The sequence below is a fragment of the Hemitrygon akajei genome, chromosome 23, assembly GCF_048418815.1.
Source record: "Hemitrygon akajei chromosome 23, sHemAka1.3, whole genome shotgun sequence".
NCBI lineage: Eukaryota > Metazoa > Chordata > Chondrichthyes > Myliobatiformes > Dasyatidae > Hemitrygon > Hemitrygon akajei.
In genome coordinates, this window is record NC_133146.1 from 23,789,127 (window position 1) to 23,814,971 (window position 25,845).

Sequence of the window (25,845 nt, forward strand, 5' to 3'; positions counted from 1 at the left end):
TGAGAAAGATTTGGAAATGTATTAGAGCAATGATATGGCCATGGTGGACACCAGTCTTCATTGAGATTGGCTTTGTTGGGGACCTGTTGTTTAGGACCACAACTTTCAAACTATCATGTAACAAATTTAAGACTGAATTTGAGACAGGCAGCCAATTTTGAGAAGAATAGTCCATGGTCTCTCTCAATTGAAAGGATTTATAAACTAGTGGATATTACTGAAGATCAGTGAAAATAATACAGCCTCTGATACATTGTCATCTTAAGCCTATTTCCATTCTGGTCAGGTATCAAAGAGGACAAAGAGGCTTGTGACTAGTTAAAACTTCATAAGGAAGAAGTAATTATAAATCTGATCATTACTTGGCAAAATGTTGGGAACAATAAAATAGTGGCCAATATTAATGGTTCAGAGTGAATATTTAAATATAAGCTCTGTTTTAACAATTAGGCACTTCCCTACTTCCCACTTTCTAGTGTCAGATTTCAGAAAGGCCTTCAGAAAGAGAACTAAACTATATACATCAAGAAATATTCACAGCTTAATAGTAGGTTTAAATGTACACCCATCTGTTCATTGTTGCTAAAGCAAATTGACAGTGTCTGAATACTGAGAAAACAGCAAACTAACAACAAATTACGGAGTGCCGAGTGGATATGGAAATAACAACAATAACCAACGGTGTTCTAATGAAGCATTTAATAAATAAATTGTCAAGTTTCTGAATTGGAAATTGGAGTGTGATAGGAAGGCTGTCAGAATAAAATGGAGATGAAAAATAAAGCAAATGAACAAAATGAGATTGGTGGATGTTCGACTAAATAAGCCCACAGTCTGTTTTTCCATTCCTATGCGTTCAGTAATATCTATTCATTTTGTCAATGTGCTAACTGACTGCGATAGGTCAATCTTCCAGGGAGCTTGAATTTCTTCATTGCAGAAATTTTCCACAAGTGCAATTCAACTGTTTCGAGTTAAAGTGCAATAAATGCCACTCCACTCCTGTGATGAATGAGTGTTGCCCTACGTTGTTTGCTCAGTCAGAAATCCTGCAGAGCCCATTTTGGTGACAGCGCAATGAACTGCAAACTCACACAAGCTCTCTAAGCTAATGGTGATTTATACACATGCCATGCAAATAAAATGTTTACTTGGTGCTCTGATTTATGAGACCCATCAGGTTAGATGTCTTATTGCCAATAAATGCAGATCAACAGCCTCGAAACAGAAACGTCACAATGGTTTAATCTAAGAGTTTGCTTATGTTTCACCACTGTTGCGTCGCGCTGATTCCACAAAATCCCAGGTACAATTTTAGTTAAGTTACAATGGTGGAGTCTGATTTGTTAAATAATTCTCCACACTCTATATCGAGCAATCACTTCACTATGTTATTGGACCATGCCAGAAGTTTTCCATTTAACCCTGGCTCTCAATATGTCTGGATATTGGCTTTGTAAATGGATAATTTGGTTCTTCAAGGATACGTTGTCTGCTTACGTCAGTCCAAAAACACAAAATGCTGGAAGAACTCAGCAGATCAGGCAACATCTATGGAGAAGGATGAACAATCAACGTATTAGGCCTGCCCCTTCACGAGCCTGATCCAGGGCCTCGGCCCAAAATGTTGACTATTCATTCCTCTCCATAGCTGCTGAGTTCCCACAGTATTTTGTGTTTGTTCGTCTGAACTTCCAGCGTCTGCAGAATTCCCTGTGTTTATGTTAGTCTACAGTTAGTTGAAATGTTAGGAGAATAATATCAGGATTGTGAGACTTGTTAATATACTTTGTTCTCTTTGACCCATTGTGGTCCTTGCACTTCATTTATCTACCTGCAACTGTGTTAATCTATTCTGCAGCAACACACACGAAATGTCAGAATGTCAGGCACCATCTACGGAAGCGAATAGACGGTTGACGTTTCAAGCCAAGACCTCCATCAAGACCCTATTCTGCATTCTATTTTCCTTTCACTACCTCAATACACTTAGGTATGGAGTGACCTTTCTAGACGCCACACAAACAAAAGAGTTTCACTATATCTTAGCACATGTAACAATAATAAACCAAGTCCAACGTTATACATACCGGCACAATAATCTCCAAACATCAACCTATAGGGGTCAGATTTTAACTCTTTATTCTAATGGAAAAACTTGACCTAGAACTATGTTGGGTTCTGCTCTATTTACCGATATGAAGTTGCAGGAACTTGTTTCCAAACCCTTCCTCAGAAATTTCCATCTCTGTTCCCTGGTTGATGTATCTGTTTCAGTTGCAAAAGGATGAGCTTAGATCCATTTCAGATTTATTGAGTTGTTAAACTTATTGCAGATGTTTCTTGGGGTATAAAACTTGCATTTCTCACCCATTCTGATCTATAAGTGACTCCGTTCAGTCTGGGAATCCTAGAGACATAGAGCGTGAAAACAGATCTTCAGCCCGCCAAGTCTGCATGGGCAATCAAGCACCTTTTTCTAATATTCTCCATGTTATTCCACCCGCGGTTCAGCAACCTACCCGCCCTCGCATCAGTTTTAATCTACCATTCACCTACATAATGGGGCTACTTTACTGTGGCTTGTTAGCCTATTAACCTACAGTGAGAGGTGGAAGGAAACCATAACACCTGCCCGGTAGTGGTTGCGGGACATCCTGCGAGGGAAGGAGGAGCACAGAGAGAAGCTGTGGTCCATAAAGGTGCCAATGACTTAGGCAGGAGCACGGCTGTTCTCCCTAGAGCATCAAAGGCTGAGGGAAAACCTGAGAGAGGTTTTGAAAATAATGAGAGGCATAGCTAGGGTAAACAATCAGAATTTCTTCCCCAGGGTATAAATGTCAAGCACCAGCTTTTAAGGTTGAGGGAAGGAAGTTTGAAGGCGATGTGAAGGACAAGTTTTAAACACGGAGTGGTAGGTATCTGGAATGCGGTACCAGCGGTCTTGATGAAAGCAGGTAGATTGGTGGAGCTTAATCGTTTTAGATGGACCATAAATATCATGGGAACAGAAGGAGATTGTCACCAGGTTCCGATATGGCCCAAGTGCAGAGTGAAGCTGAAGCTATCGACACTGAAGCAGGTCGATAGTTCACAAAACTTTAATGCGAACAGTATTAAAGGGAAACTAAAACAATAAATGCTAGGCCAAGCAGGGCCGTTAACTAAAACTCTCAAATGGGAACCGAAGCCTACCCTGAAGCTGAAAAGAATATCCAAATATTAAACGAATACTGCTGGTCTTCAGAGTCAGTTGACTCAACAGTCCAATTTCTTAGGCAAGGCCAATACAAACAAAAGTGAAGCGTTGCTGTGCTCTGTCCAAGTCTCAACGAGCACTACGATGATAAGTATGGAAGTATGGAGTTAAATACTATCATGATTAAACAATAATTAGCTGACACATGCAAATTCACAAGCACAATTGCTGTATCTACTGTGCTGCCGAATCTGTGGTTGTGACAGATATGGACCATACACAAGGAGAGGATATTTAATATGAAATAATGTCAAAATCAGCATGACACTGTGGGCTGAAAGGCCTGCTCATTGTTGTAATGTTATTTATTTTATGAAGTCCATGTGGTCACAGTGAGAACATAGAAACTCCAGATAAACAGGGCTACAGGTCAGGACTGAACCTGGGTCTCATGAACCAAGAGGCTCCAATCACAATCCAATGTAACTGTCCACTGAAATGTTGTTATCAAGCAGTCAAGAGTCTGTCTACTTGGGTAACTAAGGATGCACGGTGCTTTGCCTGAGTTGTTCTACCCTGTGAATAACTGATCCTTGCAGTCTCACCACTGAAAGAAAGTTGAATAATTGTCAGTAGACCAAATGCTCTTTCTTAAATGGTTTAGAATAGCAGTTAGCCATTGAGTAATGAAGTGCCTTCATCAAGCAGGCTATATTTGTTTGTCGGTGCTGGCTACCGGTGTATTTGTTCGCCCAGGGCCCATGACTCTGAAGATAAGATCAGCAGTTCAATACAGACCTGCATTGCCGTTGCCTGGGTGACTCTGACCTTCTCTATATACCCTGCTTCTGAACTAGGTGAATAAAGCTTTACAAAGCTCTTCACTTTCTAAAACACTAGTGAGTGAAGAAACTACATATTACGTGGGAGACATCAGAAAAGTTGTGACAAAGGTAACTAAAAATAATGAAATGCTCTGATAAAAATGCCTAGTAAACATATTTGGCTGTGTGACTCTTTTAGATCAGCGGAATGTTACAGAGAATATTCATTTAAGTACCAAATCTGTGCTATCAAATATCATTTGTTTAGGCAAAGATAGAAATTTTCCAAATGTAATTCAATATACAAATCTACTGATGCACACTGTTCAACATTACAGACAGCTTTTTTGTTATGGCTGTTTAGATAATGGAAATTCACAAATCACTACCAAAATATATGAGATGCAGAATAAAATTTGTTCTTGTGAACTGCAGGTGAAATAAGTAAATAATCAAACATAAAATTTATTCTGCTCAGCTTGCATCTTTTTTCCTCGCATGTGCAGAAAAAGTGGCTTCACATCACAGAAAATCACGATCAGACCATTTCCTGGGAATGCAGGGGTCTTCTATATGGTAAATATATCAAAGTTTAACAAAGCAAAGGGCTTACTGTTCACCCATCTCATCAAAAGCTGACTGCTTCCCATTCACAAACCTTACTCTCCTGCTGATCTCAGATTTCCTCCCTCCCAAATAGTAGAACATTACTTTTTCCAGTCAAGGACACCCTGACCTCCTCAGTTTAGCTGTTTTATCTAATTGGATCATATTCTAATTGTGAATTTCCCAACGCCCCCAATTATAGCCTCAATGTCCTTTCCAATTACTTACCAACCTGACTGCCAAATGCTGGCATCTCCCTGGCACCAATCGTGGGCCATTCCTCTCGCTGGATGGACTTTATCACAGGTTACAGCACTCTCATACTGCTGGGGCCAGACATCTCCTACAGTGTATCTGGGTTCACTGTCTCCTGCCTTACCATCTGTAATTGTACGCAGGGAAAAGGATAAAGATAAAGTAAAATATATATTGTAGTTTTCTTCTTTATGGACTAATGTACAGAAAGGGGTGTGATTGACCCTGTAATGAACAAAGTTTTACAGAATGGGAACAAAACTCATAAAATCCTTATGAGATTTAACAGTCTAGATGAAAAACAAAGATGGTAGGAAAGTTATTGTAAGGAATTCTGAGAGGCAGAACTTATTTGCGTTTGGAAAGTGAAGGATAGATTAGGGAATGTCAGCATGGCTTAATAACTAGGAAATAACTTCTTGTGAATTTGATTGAATTTTTCGAAGCAGTAACCGGCAGGATTGACAAGGGCAGGTCAATAGACATTTTCTACATGGACTTTAGCAAGACTTTTGACATGGTTGGCTAACCCAGAAGGTTAGAACAGATGGGATCCAGGCTAGGTTAGGAAACGGCATACAAAAATGGCTGAGTGGCAGTGGAGGTTTGTTTTTCAGATTGCAGACCTGGGACCAGCTGTGTGCCCCTGGAATTGGTCCTGTGTTCTCCGTTGTTCAAAGGTTCAAAGGTACAAGGTTGTTTGTCATTTATGTTAATGATCTGGATGGGAATACAGGGAGAATGATTAGTAAGCTTGCAGATAATGCAAAAATTGATAGTATAGTAGATTGTGAAGGTTATCTAAGTTTACAAAAGGGTTATAGATCAATTGGGAACATGGTAAGAGAAAGACAAGTTGATCTTACTCTGATAACTATAACGTGATCCGTTTTGAGAAGTTAAACCAGAACAACGCACTCACTGTAAATGGTGGGGCCCTGGGGAGTGTTATTGAACTTAACATTGTTCCCTGAAGGTGGTAACACAGGAAGACAAGGTGGTGAAGGCAGCATTTGGCATGTTTGCCTTTATCAGCTGAAGTGTTGAATATAAGTGTTGGGACATCATGTTGCCAGTTATACAGAATGTTTGTTAGGACACACCTGGAGTATTGTGCACACTCCTGTTTGTCACAGTACGTGAAAGATGTGATTATGCCAGAGAGGGTGCAGAAAAGATTTACATGGGTGTTGGGCCTGGACTAGAGGGCTTGAGTTATAAAGAGAGATTGGATAGAATGGATCTGTCTTCCCTGAAAGCTGACAAAATAGGGATGTATGCACTTTCAGAGACACAGATAGGGTAGATAGCCATAATTTATTCCCCATGGTAGACTAGAAGTCACAAGTTTATGATGAGAGGGAAGAGTAAAGAAGATCCTAGGGATAAATTTTTCACACAAAGAGTAGTTGGCATTGGGAATGAATTATTTATTTACTGATAGAGTGTGGGCCCTTCCAGTCCTTTGAGCCACCCCTCCCAACAATCCTCGATAAACCCGATTAACCCTAACTTAATTACAGGACAATTTACAATGACCAATTAACCTGCCCAGTATGTCTTCGGACCGTGAGAGGAAACCAGAGGACCTGGTGAAAACCTACACGCTCCATCCACAGAGACTCCTTACAGAACAGCACTGGAATTGAACACTGAACTCTGTAATAGCGTCACACCAACCACTACGCTACCGTGGTGTCTGTCAGAAAAGGCAGTGGTGACAAGAACAATAACAACATGTAAGAACATCTGGACTTGAATCAGCAGGGTGCAGAAAAAGGTGGAATTAATACAAGCAAGTGGGATTAATTTTGGAAAGCATGATGGTCAGCCTATTCACTGTTGGCTGAAAGGCCTGTTTCTACGTTGTACAATTATATGATTCTAATGGTGGGGAAGTCCAGAGTCAGGGGACACAAGCAAATGATGTAGGCTGGACTATTTAGGGCTGAGATGAAGAAGAATTTTTTCATCCAAATGTTAGTGAATCTGCAAATTTCTCCTCTACACAAGGCAATTGAGATTAAATCTACTGAAGAAGGAGTTAGATATAGTACTAGTGGCTAAAGGCATTTATAGAGATAGTATATTTTGGATTTCCAGCCATTTTGGATCATCAGTGATTTTTGTATTGATTGGTAGAACAAACTCAAAGGGCTGAATAACTAACTCAGTTTCCTGCTTTCTATGTATCTACAATTCTTCAAATCCAGTGTTTTGCCCAAATTCCATTCTGCTGTCCTTCCCGTGTAGCTGTTTACATTCTCCCTTTCCATATATTGAATCCATCTTATTTTTAGATGACAATTTTCAAGCCACTTGCATGAAATGTTCCCCATCTAATGACGCTCTCTTTCAAAGAAATGTCTATATTAAATTTTCCCTTCTATTCAAGAAAAGCCATTGGAACTGTAGACTGAAATTGACACGCACCGCCAAGCTCGGTCCCAGTTAGACCTTTGTAAAAGATGCCGGCCGACCAAGATGTGTTTGCAAATCATTTAGTTACTATTGGGACGCAGATGAAGAGGAAATATATGTCCCCGGCAGATAATTATGAAATTCTATTAGCTGCTAGATTTCCTTGTAAAATAGTTCCAAATTCTGAATATATGCACAGATGCTTTGCTTCCAAATGATCAAACCTCTTGGTGTCTTAATGGCCATAAGATTACGGCCCATGTTAATGGAACAGTCGAGTCAAAGAAAGTCACCATGACAAAACGTCAGTGTATGAGACCAGAGACTTAGACAGAACAAAGAGTTAGACTTCTATTGGTTGCCACTTATACAGGAGGTTCATTGCTACTCAGACCAGAACAACTGTCACTAATAATGCATCCGGTTTACAGATGGATATAAATCTGGTTTAATGCACCTCCAAATATATTTTCAAACATAATTTTGCAGCTCTGATTTAGTGCAGAATTACATACTTAACAGAATAACTGAAGACGGCGAATTAAAGTTCAAGTCCATTCTAACTTCATTATTTATCCAGCATTAATACTGACCTCTAAAATCATGACACGTGTAATAACGTATTTCAATCTTGCAATTATTCAATGACCAAGCAACCACAGTCCTCCAACATGAAGAAATTGTACAAAATCTCGGTTCATCTGAAAATATGCTTTTTACTCAGACAGCCCCTTTATGTCCAGAATCCCTGCTCAGGAACATAGTATCTTAGTATCTCCCTTGATTAGCCCCTTAAAATAGATAGGCTTTTCCAACACTTAGTAATCCCCTCAGCCCTGAAATCACTCCACAAAACCTTATTACATTCCCTCTTAGGCAAGTATATCATTCCTTGACCTTTAAATGCCTTAACTCCAGAAAAACATTTTTCCCTGGTATAAAAAAGGCCAATACACAATTTGCATATTTAATTGGTTGCTGAGATTCCATGTTAATTATCAGTGATTCATATGCAAGGAAGTTCAGAATTTCACATTTCCAAGTGTTCAATCTATTGCAAAACAACACAACAGGAGATTCTGCAGATGCTGGATATCCAGAGCAACACGCACAGAATGATGGAGGAACTCAGCACCCAGGGAGAGGGATAAGACGTCGATGCTTCAGGCTAAGATCTTACATCGGGGGGGAAGGAGCCAGAATAAGAAGATGGGGGGAGGGTGTGGAGTGCAAGCTGGCAGGTGACAGGCGGGACCGGGACCAGGTGAGGGGGACGGTAGGTGTGCGTGGGAGTGGTGATTAAGTGAGAAACCGGGAGGTGATGGGTGGAAAAAGTGAAAGGCTGAAAAAGAGCAAATCTGATAGAGGAGAGGATTATTGGAGAAAGGGAAGGTGAAGGGGCACCAGATTGAGGTGATAGGCAAGTGAGGAGAAGAGAAAGATTAAGAGGGAAGCCGGAATAGGGAATGGGAAAAGAGAGAAAACGGGGAAGAAATTATCAGAAGTTGGAGAAATCTGACTCTACTGGAAAAGTTCACATGACATTCCAGTTGCCCTGTTTTTGCAGAGTCTCTTTGCAGCCTCAATTATATCCTCCACAAGAATCCCTTCCTATTTTAATTCATATCTTTAACAATTTGGACCCTGGATCTCCTCACCTAAGTTACTGAGATAATTGTGGATGTGGTTTACAGCCTTGCAGTTCTCCACTAATTACAATGTACCAATCTGCAACAATCTGATTATTCCTATTCTCATATTTCATATTTCCTAACGGCAGAGAAGTTGCTCATTTAGCCTGTCAAGTCCGTGCCCACTCTTGAAGCAATCCGATCAATCCCACTCCACCATCTTATTTCCCTATAACCTGATCTCTCACATGTGCCTATTGACATGCCAAACACGTATGACGGCTCCCTCCCAACCACCACACTAGGACAATTTACAGCAGGCAATTAACCCAGCCATCTTTGGGATGTGGGAGGAAACCGGTGCCCCTTGGGGTAACACATGTGGTCACAGGGAGAATGCACACAGACAGCACCAGTGCTCAGAGCCAAATTTGGATTACTGGAACCATTGTCTCTCCAAATACCAACCTGCATTACATGTTACAACATGACAATCATCCGCATAGATCCCTATTTTGTACAAGTGCATAAGTTCCCTTCTATCTACCCTTTAAGCTATAGCCTCAGAAACATAAGTAATTAAATGAGAAAACAAGGCATTAAAAGGAAAAAGCTTGGGAAGCAGCTGGAATGTCATAGTTCATTAATGTCAGGATGCGGCCTGGATTAAACACACTTGTCTTATGAGGATACGTTGAGAAAGCAAGGGCTTTTCTCTTTGGAGTCAAGGAGGATGTAAAGGTTATTACTTGGAGCATCCTGTCGGGGTGGTGATAGAGGCAGATACATTAGGTACGTTTAAGAAACTCTTAGAAAAGGCACATGGATGAAAGGAAACTGGGGGGCTATGTAGGAGGGATCAGTTAGATTGATCTTAGAATAAGTTAGATGGGTTGGCACAAAATCATGGGCTGAATGGTCTGTAGTTTGCTGTAATGTTCTATGTTCCAATGTTCTTCAGAGAAGGAAATTGCTAACCCTACTTGGCTGGCATATATTTATTTTTTTATAATTTAGAGATACAACACAGAACAGGCCCTTCCTGCCCAACAATCCACACTGCTCAGTAACCCACCCACTGGGCCTAATCACAGGACAATTTACAATGACTAATTCACCTGCTGATCAGTGCATTGTCGGACTGTGGGTGGAAACCAGAGCATTGAGAGGAAAGTCAGATGGTTCACAGGGAGAGCATACAAACCTCTCAGAACAGCAGTGGAACTGAACTCCAGTCTCTGGAATACCCTGAGTGTAATAGTGTTGATTAATCACAACGCTACCATACTGCTCAACTCCAGATCCACAATTGTGTAGACACTTAACCTGTACCTCCTCAGGTCAAGTGTTGGTTTTACTAGAACTGGTCACATACCGTGAACAAACAAAAAAGAAAAAAATATATGATTTTCTAACTACCTTACAGCCGTCTGAGCAATAGACAACAGCGTTTTATTTTCCTTCTGTTGGACCACCAGCTTATTATTCCCTGTTTACTCTCTCATCTTGAGGTCATGTTTTCAAATGGAATTGCAGACCGAGCCCTGTGACAACGAAAGCATTTGGCAACCAATAGTGGTTGTGGGGGGGGAGGGGGGGAGGGAGGGGTGGTCAGAGTGGTTGAAAAATTGAAGCCTCAGAATGGGATACAATTAAATCAACTGCACTTCCAACCATTCAGAGCTCAAGTATATACTTTATTATAAACCTCCTGAACCCAATAATGTGGCCAGTGAGTGTATGTCTATGGGCTTGCACTGCAGTTGACCATCCATTTCTAGGTTCAACATGTTATGCATTGAGAGATGCTCTTCTGCACACCACTGTTGGAGCACATGGTTATTTGAGTTACTGTCATCTTCCAGCTGACTTGAACCTATCTGGCCATTCTCCTCTGACCTCTCTCATTAACAAGACTCTTTTGCCCACAGAACTTCTGCTCAATGGATTTTTTTTTTGTTTTTGGCACCATTCTTTGGAAACTCTAGACACTATTGTGTGTGAAAATCCCATGAAATCAGCAGTTTCTGAGATACTCAAACCACTCCATTTGGCACCAACAATCATTCCACAGTCAAAGTCACTGAGATCACATTTCTTCCCCATTCCGATGTTTGGTCTAAACAACAAGTGAACCTCTGGACCATGTCTTCATGCTTTTATGCACTGATTTTCTGCCACACAACTGGTTGATTGGATATTTGCATTAACAAGCAGGTGTACAGATGTACCTAATAAAGTGGCCATTGAGTGTATGTGGAGGATAGATTCAAGGTGACCCATTGTTGGGTTATTTCTTCAGACCGAAATAAAGACGTTTGTATGCTGTGGAGGGAGGTGAGGTCCACACCTGTTCACAGTGTACAGTCCCTTTGTAAGAGAGTGTTTAATGCTGAGGCAGACGTCAACATTAAAGAAGAGAGTGCTAATGCATTACCGTATTTCTAACTAAGGGGAAAGAGGTTACTAATATTAATTTTTAAGTAGATGTTCAACTGGAAGATTACAGAGAGATATGCAATGATGGCTGGTTGCCAAGCAGTGATAGAACCTTACAGTGGGAATGTCAGGTGTAATTAGTGGACCATCTGTAACGCTACCACAAATTAAAAGTACGATCCAATATTTTTTAAAGGAAAAAAACTGCAGATGGGTGAAATCTGAAATTAAAGCCAGAAAGTGCTTTAGATACTCAGCACAATGCAACAAATCCCTAACCTTCTGATCTCCCTGAGTCTGTGTGGTACTTTCCAGTTCATTATATATTCACAGGTGTGGACATTTATGGCCATTTATTTCCATCTACCATCGTCCCTGGACTGAGAAAGCACTTCAGAGTCAATGTTGGACATAGAGTTGCATATAGATCAGAATGGGTAAGGAGAATAGATTTCCCTCTCTAAAGGACAGTGGTGAACCAAGTGGGCCCTTCCATTGATTATCCAGTTACCATTGCTGAGATGAGACATTTTTTAAAACTATCCCTTTTATTTACCCACTATGATGTGAATTTCCAGCTACCATGGAGGGATTTCAACTGGTCTCTCTGCATCAAATGGCTCAATACTCTGGATGCCAGTCCAGTAAATCGACCAATTAATCCTGGCCGTATAACCCTTCACTGTATCTGAAGGTTCAGCTGCAGTGCACATCAGAAACCAACTCAGTAGAAAGCATCACGATCTCCAACATATAATCAGGATTTATAAAGGATCATTACCCTCTGTGGTCTTTTGTGTGGAATGGACAAACTAATTAAGGGGTGCTTTTCTTAAATTACTTCAGTTCCCTGCTTGTGAGATTTGTTCTCCACTTGCACAAGCTTTGCAGACGCAGGCGCACTGCAGCTTGTCAACAAATTCATTTGGTTGAGTAGGTACTGCGAAGGCAGATGTTTTTACACTCTCACAATTCAGCACAGGTGCATCGCAAGGCTGGGTGCGTAGCCTCCTGCTCTGCTCACTTTATTCCTTTGACTGTGTGGCTAACTGCAGCTCCACTGCCGTATTTAAATTTGCTGGTGGCGCCACCACTGTTGGCCAAATCAAAACCGATGGTGAATCAGCAGATAGGAGGAAGATTGAAAATCTGCTTGAGTGGCGCACAACCACAACCTCTCACTCAATGTCATCAAAATCCAAGAGTTGAATATCAACTGCACATGGAAAAAGCCAGGGATCCACAAGCTTGTTCTCATTAAGGGAACGGAGGTAGAGAGGATCAGTAACTTTGAATCCCTTGGTGTTAGGTATCCTGCAGCCAGCATGTACGTGCCATCACTGCTTTCCTGGAAGTTTGCATAGGTTCAGCATGTCACAGACAACTCCTACCGATGCACAGTAGAGAGTATCCTGATTGGTTTTATTATGGCCTGGTATGGAAACACCAATGCCCGTGAGCAGAAAAATCTATAGAAGTGGTGAACACAGCCCAGTCCATCACATGCAAAGTCCTCCCCACCACTGAGCACATCTGCAAGGAGTGCTCCCACTAGCAAGCAGCATCCATCACTAAGGACCTCTCCCAACCAGGCCTTGCTGTCTGCTCGCCATTACCGCTGGGCAGGCAGTACAGGAGCCTTACGCCCCACGTGACCAGGTTCAGGAAAAGTTATTATCCTACAACTATCAGGCTCCTGAAACAGCTTGGATAACTTCACTCACTTCAAGCCTGAAATTATTCCACAACCTCCAGACTCACTTACAAGGACACTTTTCAACTCATGTTTTCAGTATTTCCTTTTATTGCATAGTTTTTCTTCTGCACACTGGTTGTTTGTCAGTCTTTGTTTATGCCTAGTTTTTCATAAATGCTGTTTTTTTATCCTTGTAAATGCTTGTCGGAAAATGAATCTCAAGGTAGTTCATGGTCACAGATACGTACTTTGATAATAAGTTTACTTTGAACTTTGAACAACTTTGCTCACTGCTTAGTAATCAGTTCCTATGAAATTATACAAACTTTTGTCGCAGCAGTGCTAACTTCATTCAGTTCACCCATACTTCTCTTCATCAGGGAATAATCAGAAACTGAACCAAAACTGTTCCAGTTTTATTCCAATTCTTTTCTCAGTTGGTGTGTCCAAGCTAGCCATTTTTAAATCCTCTTTCTAATTTTCCCAAGTTTGATGCTTTCTTGAAGCTGCTCGTGATCCATAAGAAGAGGATTTGTACCAGTTCACCAGAAGAGACTAACTGCACTGTTATCGGCCACAATAGTTAAAACTATAGGATGCTCCAAGTCACATTCATTATGACCCAATAGAGGGTTCTCCAGGACCATTTATTCTTGAACTTCTTCAATTCTTCCAGATGCTGTTCAATCCCAAGAAAGTTAACCAAATCTCTCGTTCTGGATGCTTCAATGACACAAGAAAACGGGAAGAACCCACTGGCCCCATAAGCCTGCCCTGCCATTAAATATGATCATGGCCATTCTAAACGAGTCTCAGTTCCTCTTCTGAGCTGGTTCCCCATGGCCCCCATTTCCCGTGACATTCAAAGAATCTTGCACGTCCAACTGTGTGGAATGTATGTCCAACATAAACCTGTTGGACTGAACCCCTGCTGTAAATTGAATGCAGTTCTATATAATTGGATTTAGATGCAATTAAATTATATTCTGCCTGTGACTAGAGTGTAGGAATGCTGAGCTTCCTGGAGCTGCCATTGTCTCCAGCAACCTGCCTCGTAACCACCAACTTGCAGATTCATCTGTGGTGCAGGTATTACTAACAGCTCTGAAGACTGATTTAATCATTGCACCACTGTCCAAGCTGCAAGGAAGTAGTCCATTATCTAAGGCAGGAAGTGGAAAGGGAAAGAAGATCTATTTATTTAGAGTTTTTCAAAATCTTGAGCCAAGCATAAGCATTTTCCAGCCAAAAAAGTACTTTAGAAATGTAGTCACTGTTGTAACGTAGAGAAGGAGCTAAAGAGATCATTAATTGATGTATTATTACTATGGAACATGAAATATGTATCTTGCACTCCCTTTTAGCTGCTATTATTGTAATGACTTTTAACTATTAATTTTATTTATGATTTGCTTTGGCCTCTCTGTAACATTGATTTAAATACTTCATAGAGTCAGACAACTGTTTTTAATAAAATAAGTGAAGCTATTACTTACCACGGAGCTGACTTTCCTCATTCCACCACAAGACCAACAAGCTTTCCTGTGGTGGGTATTGTCTGGACCAGTTTTTCCAACAGACGTTCATTGCCTTTTGCGTCTAGTCTGTTTGGGGGACTATTTAATCTGCTTTCCACTTCTCACCTCCTTTAACAGTTGAAATCAAATATCCTTGTCATTGAATCATCTTCAGCCTCTCATTGCTGCAGTTGGAGGTTCTCACCTCCTTCAGGGGGGCATCAATCATACTGGTGCACAAGAAGAGCAGGGTGAGTGACTATTGCCTGTACCACTCGCATCCTCTGTGATGAAGTGCTTTGCGAGGTTGGTCATGGGTAGAATTAACTCCTGCCTGAGCAAGGACAAGTGCCAGCAGCAACTTGCCTGCCACCACAACGGGTTTACAGCAGATACAGTCTCATTGGCTCTCCAATTGCCCTTGGATCACCTGGGCATACAAAAGTCAGGCTGCTGTTTCGATTACAGCTCAGCATTCAACATCATCATTACCTCGGTGCTACCCAACACATTTCAAAACCTGGGCCTCTGTAGCTCCCTCTGCATCTGCATCCTCGACTTTCTCATCAGGAGACCACAGTCAGTGCAGAACAGAAATAATTTCTTCTCCTTACTGACAATTAAATCAGGGCCACCCCAAGGATGCGTGCTTAGCCCACAGCTCTACTCACTTCATGGCTGTGTGGCTAGGTGCAACTCAAACACCATCTACAGTAATTTTCTGATGGCACAACTGTTGCTGGCAGAATCACAGATGATGTTGAGGAGGCAGATAGAAGTTTGATAGATTGACTGGTTGAGTGGTGTCACAACAACAACCTTGCACTTAACGTCATTAAGAACAAGTAACTGATTGTAGACTTGAGAAGGGAGAAGCTGAGGGAACACACACCAGTCCTCATCAAAGTGTCATCAGTGGAAATGATGAGCAGCTTCAATTTCTTGGATGTCAGCAACTCTGAACGTCTATCCTGGGCCCAGCATATTGACGCAATTATGAAAAAGGCATGCCACCGGCTATATTTCATTAGGAAGTTGCAGAGATTTTATGTCACTAAAGACTCCAGCAGGATTTCTATAGATGTGCCATGGAGAGAATCCTGATTGGTTAAGAGGGCTAAGCACACAACCTTGTGGTGCACTTGTGCTGATGGAGATCACGGAACAGATGTTATTGCCAATCCAGACTAACTGGGGTCTGCAAGTGAGGAGGACATCAAGGATCCAATTGCATGCATAAGGAGGTATTGAGACCAAGGTCTTGGAGTTTATTGATTAGTTTTGAGAGGAAGTTAGTATTGAACCCTGAGGTGCAGTTGATAAAGAACATCCTGATGTATGTACCTTTGCTGTTCCAGTGTTCCAAGGTTGAGTGAAGAGCCAATGAGATAGCATTTAGTATAGACCTGGTGCTCCGGTAGGCAAATTGGAGTGAATGTAAGTCGCTTCTCAGGCAGGAGTTGATATGTTTCATCACCAGCTTCTCAATACACTTCATCACTGTGAATGTTAGTGCTACAGGGCAATAGTCATTGAGGTAGATTAGCGCGATCTTCTTGGGCACCAGTCTAATTGAAGCCTGCTTGAAGCTGGTGGGTATTGGAAACAGTATTCTAGCCCTGCCACAACTATCAAACATCCTTTGATAATTCAAGTTTAGTCTGCAATTGCCAATTTGCCCATGAGAAGGCTTTCCAGAGATCGTACTTGGACTCTTGTAACTTCCTTGGTCGCCAGACTTGAGTGCCTCTGATCTGGCTCTCAGCAAACTGCGGATCTTATGGTTCATCCAGGATTGCTGATTGGGGAAGACACTGAACGTTTTTGTGGAGGCAAACTCATCTATAGCTGTTTTACTAAAGTCCATTACAGACATAGTGTATTCATTCAGATCCAGAAACGAGTCAGTGAACACAGCCCGACTACTGACTCAAAGCAATCCCATAGCCACACCTCTGCCTCCTGCAACCACCTTTTTATCATTCTAATCTCTGGAGCTGTGCTCTTTGGCCTCTGCCTGTTGCAGGTAGGAGATGGGCAGCCAAGTGATCCGATTTACTGAAATGTGGTCTAGGCATGGAATGGTAGGCATTCCTTACTGTAGTATAACAGTGGTCTAGTGTGCTGGGACATCTGCTCCTAGTGGTTATATGCTGATGATAATTAGGCCGGCTTTTATTGAAACAAAGTCTGGTTGAAGTCGCTGACTATGATTTGAAGTGCGTCGGGTGAGACTTTCTTGTTTGGGGATAACATCATGCACTTTCTCAAGCCTTCGATTACAGTCGGCCACTGGCAGTATTTAAACTGTGGTCACGATTATGGAGGATAACTCCCAAGGTAATTAGAACAGATGACATTTGATCATTAGGTGCTCAAGATGGGGGAACACGAGGCTGACAAATCTGCCGCATCGGAGCACCACTGAGAGTTTATCACAAAACACAATTCCTCCACCTTTTGCCTTTTCCAAATCAGCAGTTCGGTCTACTCGATAAATCGAGTTTGACTGCTGTTTCTGACATGCTGGGAGACATCCAGCCCTCGCTCAGACATAGAATACAACAGTCCGTCATTTCTCTCCGATACAGTAACCTTGCCCCCAAGTCCTCAATTTTGTTCTCCAGCGACTGCACATTTGCTAACAGGCTGTCGAGTCGAAGGGGCCTCACCCCTCTATGTTTCAACCTGGCTGAGAGTCCACCACCCTCCTGCATCACTTCTGGCTACATGGAATGAACCTTTGTCCCGTTAAAGGTGCTGTACCTGCTTGGTCCACTAAGACCCTCAGGTGATCATGAAATCCGTAGATGATTAGGTTGATTTAAAAGTACACTGCTTGGAGGAACATAACATGCTGCAGATTGCAGTGAGCATAACTCGAAAGAGGTATATTTAAAAGCATATTAAGAAGTATTGTCCGCAGCCCATAGAACATCACCACAGCCACCATCTTTAATGAGAAAGTGGCGAGAGATTTGGTGCTAAAGACCAATGAAGCAAGACCATTGCTGGGCATACTCCAGTTCCATCTGGATAGACAGAGGGAGAACCAAGCTGGCAAAGTCCACATGAAGCTGGCTCTGGAGGACTTTGTCATATTCATGCCAAAAGATGGCGAAAGGATCTGAAATAACAATATACTCTTTGAGTGCAGTCACATTAATAGTATGACTATCTCTGAGAACCTAAGAAACACGACCCACCCAGCCAACACACTTTTTGTCCCTCTTCCCTCTGGGAGAAGGTTCAGGAGCATGAAGATTTGTGTGGCCAGCTTTGGGAACAGCTCCTTTCCAACTGTGATAAGACTGCTGAACAGCCCGGATCTGGGCCGTACCTTCCAAATATCCGGACCTGACTTGCACTACCTTACTTTCCCTTTTCTATTTTCTAATTATGATTTATAACTTAAATTTTTATTATATTTACTTCGATTTGTACTTCAGGGAGCGCAAAGCGCAGAATCGAATATCGCTGTGATGATTGTACGCTCTAGTATCAATTGTTTGGTGACAATAAAAGTAAAGTAATGTGCACACTACCATCAACATCCCCAGTAACTCTGTGACTGTGCTGTTTTATCAAAGTGAAAATGAAAGAACTCAGTCAGGTTTCTAATACTTCAAATATTATTTGAATCTAATTGTCGAACATCCTTCCAAGTGTATTACACCTACTGTGTTCGGCTTGTCAAGACATTACAGCTGCCACGGTTAATGTCAAACCACACTGTAGCATGCCATTGAGACTGTGCCAAGGTTAGTGTTGCAAAAGGTCCAGGGGAAAGCTCAGGCTACAGTATCTTACCTATAATGTTGGTCGCTGAACATCAACAAATAAAGCTTTCAGACAGAAGAACAAGTCCTCTAAGTAGAAAAGGCACACATATAGATTCTCAGAAAATGATCAAGGATTCTATGACAAAGAAAGGTTAATAAACTAATTTAAAATGCAGTAAGCCAAGCATACAAATTTAATGAAGTATTTTATCGGAATCCATTCTCATATTTGAACTTTCACTATCATGATGGCCCACATTAATATGTCTGTGACTAACAGAAGACAACTATACAATCAAGTTAATCAAAATCTATTGTCTGCTTGCCTCAATTTCATACAGTAATGGGAAATCAAATGTTCAGAGCTAAAATACAATGTCAACAGTGACTGATAGATAAATAGATAGATAGATAGATACTTTATTCATCCCCATGGGGAAATTCAACTTTTTTATGTCTTTCAGAAACCTTTGGTGAACTTGCTGAAGGCAGACTGACAAATAGGACCATGAAAGAACTGTCAGGGACATTCTCAACGGAAACAAGAGTTTCCAATGGGTCAAAATGCATTACAAGAAAATATTTCATATCTTCTGAGGAAGTGGTAGCTGCGGGTTCGATCTTAACATTTAAGAGAAATTTGGATAAGCACATAAACAGAAGGAGTATGGTGGGGTGTGGGTCAATGTGACTAGGCAGAAGAACAGTTTGGCATAAAGTAGGTGGGCTCTATGAGTCTACGACTCTGGACCTCAAAATGCATTATAACAGCCTACTTTTGAAATCATGTTACTTTAATCTTTTGACTGGTATAATAGCCAATCAGATACATAATAAAAAATGAGAATAAATTCAGTTTTTGCGGCATTGCCTTGCATATCAGGAGATGGGCACTGCCATTCTTCAAAAATTCCTCTCAACATTCTTAGTATGTAGTCAGGTTTAAACCCCACCGAACATTCAGCACCTCTCCTGAGATTGACTGGTCATGCAGCCAACTTGAGTGCCCCATTCATGGCCAAAGAATGACTGTTTTGCCTTTTTTTTAAATCAGATTTTGTATAGACAGTGATCCTTTCATCCCTCCCACCACCCCAAATCCCTGCCCAGGACTATCTTCTCACTACAATTTTATCTTTGCATACACTTTGCTGTTTCAAGGAAAGTGTCCATGCACAGGGGTACAAGTCACAAATGAATTCATCTTTGTGATTTGCTATAAAAGCCACTTTCTGCATATAAATATGAAAAGAAGGAAATGCCTGGCAGATCAAAGAACGTCTGTTGAAAGAGAAACTGAGCGGAACAGTTCACTCTGTTTCCGAGGATCAGGCTTAGTCAGGTTTAATCTTGAGCCTTTTCCAGCATTCCAATAATTTTCCAGCATTCTCAATGCACTGGTAAGGAGGCCACACCTTGAGTATTCTGAACAGTTGTGGGTTCCTCATCGAAAAAAAGATATGCTGGCATTGGAGAGGGTCCAGAGGAGGTTCACAAGGATGACTCCGGGAATGTAAGGGTTATCATACGAGGAACGTTTGATAGCTTTGGGTCTGTACTCGTTGGAATTTAGAAGGTTGAAGAGGGATCTCTTAAAACCTTTTGAATGTTAAAAGGCCTAGACAGAGTAGATGTGGAAAGGATGTTTCCCATGGTGGGGGAGTCTAGGACAAGAGGGCACAGCCTCAGAATAGATAGTCCATTTAAAACAGAGATGTGAAGAATTTTCTTTAGCCAGTGGTGCATTTGTGGAACTTGATACCACAGGCAGCTGTGGAGGCCAGGTCATTGGGTGTTTTTAAGGCAGAGATTGATAGTTTCTTGATTGGACACAGCATCAAAGGTTACAGGGAGAAGGCTGTGGAATGGAGTTGAGGAGGGGAAAAAAGGATCAGTCTCGATAGGTCAAATGGCCTAATTCTGCTCCTATGTCTTAATTTCTCTAATATCATGGCTACTCTGGGATTTGCCTCTGTACCCCCATCATTTCCCACGTATTTGGTATAAGATTCATGTGTGAAATTCATCACCTGTCACTCCTAAAGGGCCTGGCTATGCTTTTCAAGGTGTGTCCTTTACTTTTAGAGACCACGAGCAGAAGCAGTTTTCCTCCATTGAGCCTAGTTGTAAAGTGAAGATTCAGGGACGGGGCCTTTTCCGATGGCAGAGTACTCCTCCAAGAGATCATGGCTCACATTTAATTTTTTAAGCTTGTAGGGATGGTTTGAAGGTTAGATAGGGAAGTGTTGGTTAGGGTTTAGCGACAGTGACATGAGGGAGCTAGAAGTCAGATGAGGGTTCAGGGACAGGGATGTAGAGGAGCTAGAGGTCAGGCTTCCACTCCATGCTGAAAGGATAGCAATGTGGGGACGGGACGAAAGACATTCATTGCCAATGCCTCTGCTCCTCACTCAAAGGCCAGCCAGGCTGCGTGTCCGTGTGAGCTAGAGGCATGAGGTTGCATGGGGTCCCGTTGGTCTGTGTGCCCAGTGTTTGTGTCCGGAGTTCGGTGTCCCGTCATTGGCTAATCCAGGGGATGAAAGCACAGATCGGAGCTCGAAGATCAATCAGAGGTCTGGAAGTCGAAACCCAGCGGTCCAAAGCCTGGGGAATAGAGACCTGAGACTGAAAGCCTGTCCTGGAATTGGAGGGGTGGAGAGAGAGAGAGAGAGAGAGAGGGAGGGAGGGAGGGAGGGAGGGAGGGAGGGAGGGAGAGAGAGAGAGAGAGAGAGAGAGAGAGAGAGAGAGAGAGAGAGAGAGAGAGAGAGAGAGAGAGAGAGAGAGAGAGAGAGAGAGAGAGAACGAACACAGAAAGGGGCTATTTTTCTGTTGTTGTTTTGTTGCTTGTTGAGGTCCATTTTGCCGCGTCCTGTGTTGTTCAGCCAAGTCGTGGGCATCCTACGTTGGGGTTGGCGACGCTTGAGGCATTTCACTGGTAAACACATGATAAACAAACACATCTTTATCTTGAATCCTTGAGTATGTTGGTTGTTGATGCAAAGAATGCATTTGACTGCATGCTTTGATGTATGTGGGATAAATCTGAATCTCAATCTGAAAAAAAAGTCATAGCTGAAGTAGGCCACAGGTGGCACAGAGGCTAGCAGAAGAACTGCTGTATCAACATGTCCATTCTCCTTGGTTAAGTCCCGGTCTCTGCTGTTGTTTGTATGTGGCCGCATGTTCTCCCTGTGAGCACATGACTTTCCTCTGGGCACTGCAATTTCCTCACACATCCCAAAGACATGCATATTGGCTGTTAATCAGTTTAGCACCCAGTATTTGATGGGAATGTAGGGAGTAAAAGATGGTAGTGTGATTAATATTTGGTGGTGGGCACAGATTTGTTGGACTGAAGGGCTTCTTTCTACATTGTGTGACTCACTCTATAACTGTGTCAATGGCTCTGACACAGAAGCTAAATGAAGTTATAGAAGTGAGGTTGGATTTGTCATCCAGCATAGGCTGGTAATAATGATGCCACGTAGCTGGAGTTGTAGGTCCAAGCAGCCGATTAAAGCAACTAAGGGTATCAGATGTCCACTCCACATCTGCCAGCAAGCAGAAATGCTCGTTTGGAACAGTGAGGCTCTCTATGAAAACTACAGATAACAGTGGCTGGTGAAATATTTACTTCAAACTGAGAGCTGGAAGTGATCTGAGCAAGGAGCACCGAGCGCCTCACAAATAAATCCAACTAGAAGATCACAAATGATCATTTCATACAGTTGATCTCCTGATTGATACCTTTCATTTCTATAGTGCCTTAGTCATGGTAAATGTTTCAGGACATTTGCTGTACAACAAAACACTGATACCAAAATAAAAAAAAACAAGATACTTGGGAAGATAGGATAAATGCAAGCAGGCTTTTTCCACTGAGGTTGGGTGGGACTACAACCAGATGTCTTGGGTTAAGGGTAAAAGGTGAAAAGATGAAGTGGAACATGAGGGGAAACTTCTTCACTCAGAGGGTCAGGAGAGTGTGGAACAAGCTGCCAGTACAAGTGGCACATGCGAGCTCGATTTCAACATTGAAGCGACGTTTGGGTAGGTACATGGATAGTGGGGATATTGAGGGCTATGGTCCTGGTGCAGGTTGATGGGAATAGGCAGTTTAAGTGGTTTCAACATGGCCTGGTTGGGCCAAAGGGCCTGTTTCTGTTGTACTTCTCTATGAATCTATGTTCAAAATCTCGGTTAAACAGGTTTTAAGAAGTATTTTAAAAGAGGAATGTGGAGAAGAATTGTGACTTTTCAAAAGTCCAAGTCTTTTCATATACTGATGATAAATCAAGAGAACATTTCAGAAATGAGGTGGATTTCCTTCTCACCAACTTATGTTCATTACAGGATGCCCTACTGTAGGTAAGCGCACAAGATCTCTGCTCAGCCTTTGCCACGTTATGCTCATTAAGAACGAATGAAGATAAAGATCTGTTACTCTTACGCCCCAATATCTCTTTCTGGAGTTTGTACCATGTACCCTTTCAATTTCTTGAGGGCTATGGATAGCAACAGACTCACCGAAGGTTCTGTTTAGTCTAAAACCAGCCCTATATTTATTTTATTTTATTTAAAGATACAGCATGGACCAGCCCTTTCTGGCACACCGAGCCAGGTTGCCTAGCAACCCATTGATGTTAACCCTAGCCTAATTACAGGACTATTTACAATGACCAATTAACCTACTCACTGGTACTTTGGACTGTGGGAAGAAACATACAAACTCACAGCGGACGTAGGAATTGAATACGGAACTGTGATGTGTCACGTAACCACTACACTACCATGGTGCCCGTGATAATTTATAATTATATAGAATTTATAATTTATAATTTAATAATTTAAAATTTATAATTTACAATTTACAATTATACAGAAGCACAAAGAAATAGCTCAACATCAGTTGGCAGGTGATTTGGATAATTTATTCTGAAGTTAACAGCATGTTGTGTATCAAAGCGTTTTACCTTGTAGTTGAAGTTTTGAACTTTTTAATAAATTCATTCATAAGGCATTGTCAATGTAGCATGAGTGACTAATATTCTCATTAATACTGCTCATCAATAATGCCCAGTCAACACACTTTCATCAATTTCATTACATTGATGTAGGACTGGAGTCACATATCAGCCATAAGAGGTAAAGGCAACAAGTTTCCTTCCATAAAAGACATCAGGGCTTTTTTTTACAACTTCTTGAGCTCAAAAATTGTATGATCACTGGTACTGGTCCAAACTCTTTACTTCTGGGCTTTTCAATTAAATTCTACCATAACCAGTTATAAGACCAGTAAATTCAGCCATTACTTCACTCCGAGGAGACCCACTGTTCCAGCGCGGAAATAAGCAGTTGAAGCATGGACACTTAGAGTGGGAAAATGAATACAGGAAATCCAGCAAAATTGACACAACTTCAAGCAGACTTTATTTCCATCCAAGATCAAAGCTATTCCTTGCCCACCAGGCATGCTACACGCCAACAATCCATGTTTTCTACTCGGTACATGGCATGGAACAGTAAGTGTTCATGCTTTGGATTGGTTTTGACTCATAACTTGCATGGATCAATTGTAGTGAAACAGAGAGCTTGGCACCAGCATGAGATTGCAAAGTTTTCCGATTAACATTTCAAAAACACGAGGAAGTTGCGGATGTAGTCAATATTCAAGTACAGGAAAATAAAAAAAAACTATGGGTGATGGAAATTAAATTAAAAAGTGAAAAGGCTGGAAGCTTTCAGTAGGTCAGGCTGCATCCTGTTCTGCTGATGGGTGAAACATTAGCTCTGTTTCCCTTCCCACAGATGCAGCCTGACCTGCAGAGTGTTTCTAGTATTTTCTGCTTCCACAATGTTTCAGTGCACAAAATCACTGTGGAAAAGCTGCCACAAGCTTTTTTTTTAAAAAAAATTGATTGCTAGCTAAAACTTGCTTTCTCTACATAAAGGTGAAGTAATTATTTTCAAAGGAAAAACAAAATCCTATTCTTAATCCACAAAGCACTGATTGATCCACAAATTTCAAGTACAAATACCAATGTGAAGTGATGAGAGAATGGGCCACAGAAATAACTTTGCTCTAGATCTTTATAACACAGACTTGTGCTCTTGAAAAATATGTGACTTTAGATGTGAAAACTTCAGTGTGAATATCCAGCAAGGTTCTTCTGATCACCCACTGTTATGCTTTATTTTCCCAATTTTGCACTGTTCAAATTACAGTGGATATCTGGAAGAATCCAGACTGAAATAATCTCCTTTCAAGATTTAAAACAGAAAAAAATTCTACTCCTTTATATTCCTGAGGATTCAAATTCATCTGTGTTATGCAATTGAAAATTTCCCCTCTTCTGATCTGAAGCACAGCAACAATCATTTCTGGGCTATCACTTGACAATCACAAAATTAGACCAAGCAGTTCCCATCATGAGTCACTCTTCTGATGCAATTTCCACTTCGAGGGTGCACTTGACAAGGTTATTCCTCGTTTAACTACCTTACTGGAGCATCGCAGGGAATCTTTGCTCATGGTGTACTGTGAGAGCTCATGTTTAGGCATTTTCAATATAAGAAGTGTGTGTCTTATGTGGATTTGTTGAGTGAGCTAGGGCTTTTGTCTTTGGTGTAAAGGATGATGGGAGTTGACTTGATAAAGATGTAGAAGATGATGAGAGACATAGATAGAATGAACGGCCAGAGACTTTTTCCCAGGTTAGAAATGGTTAACATGAGGGGGTATATTTTAAGGTGATTGGAGGAAAGTATAGTGGGGGTGTCAGAGGTACTTTGTTACACAGAGAGTGGTAGGCGCATGGAACGTCCTACCAGGGGTGGTAGTAGTGGCAGATACATTAGATGCATTTAAGAAACTTAGATAGGCAGATGGATGATAGAAAAATGGAGGGCTATGTAGGACAGTAAGCTTGGATGGATCTTAGAGTAGGTTAAAAGGTTGGCACCACATTTGGGCTGAAGGGCCTGTACTAGGTTGTAAATGTTCTATATTCTAAGATGATCTTACTCCTGCAGAATTGAACTGGGATGTCCACAAGGAAAGTCACTAACTTAACAATGTCCATGGGCCTTCCCTTTATTAAAATAACACTCCAGCATCATTCCAACTCCTAGTTCTGCACACCCTGAACCCCGTAATCTCCTAACTTCCCCATGCTTTGGATAACGACATCAGCATCATTCCAGTGCATCACAAACAGAGCAATTGAAGTTTTTGGCAGTGAAACCCCTGGAATAATTATTATTTGTTTCAGCTTGTCATTGTAAAAGCGATAATTGCAGTATTGCTGGCATCATCATTATAAATAAATACATAAGGAAAGATTAGCTTTATTTGTCACATGTACATCAAAACATAGAGTGAAATGCATTGTTTGCATTAAATCAATTCAGTGAGATCGTGCTGGTAGATGGTAAGCGTCACCACTTTTCTGCCACCAACATAACATGCCTACAAC

At 41.5% G+C, this 25,845-nt stretch overlaps 2 protein-coding genes across 8 annotated transcripts in view; one reads left to right on the top strand and one right to left on the bottom strand.

The window, feature by feature from the left end:
* Window positions 1–25,845, top strand: part of LOC140715275 (catenin alpha-3-like) — a 1,577,100-nt gene that overhangs the window by 561,118 nt on the left and 990,137 nt on the right. The window lies entirely within an intron of this gene.
* The window catches only part of LOC140715276 (leucine-rich repeat transmembrane neuronal protein 3-like), a 323,270-nt gene that overhangs the window by 176,624 nt on the left and 120,801 nt on the right, over window positions 1–25,845 (bottom strand). Inside the window, exon 3 of one of the 2 annotated variants that reach the window (XR_012096096.1) lies at window positions 4,858–5,011. The exons of the other annotated variant lie outside the window; for it this stretch is intronic. The gene's annotated coding sequence lies outside the window, so the exon portion shown is untranslated. The remainder of the gene's footprint in view (window positions 1–4,857; window positions 5,012–25,845) is intronic. 2 annotated transcript variants of the gene reach the window in all.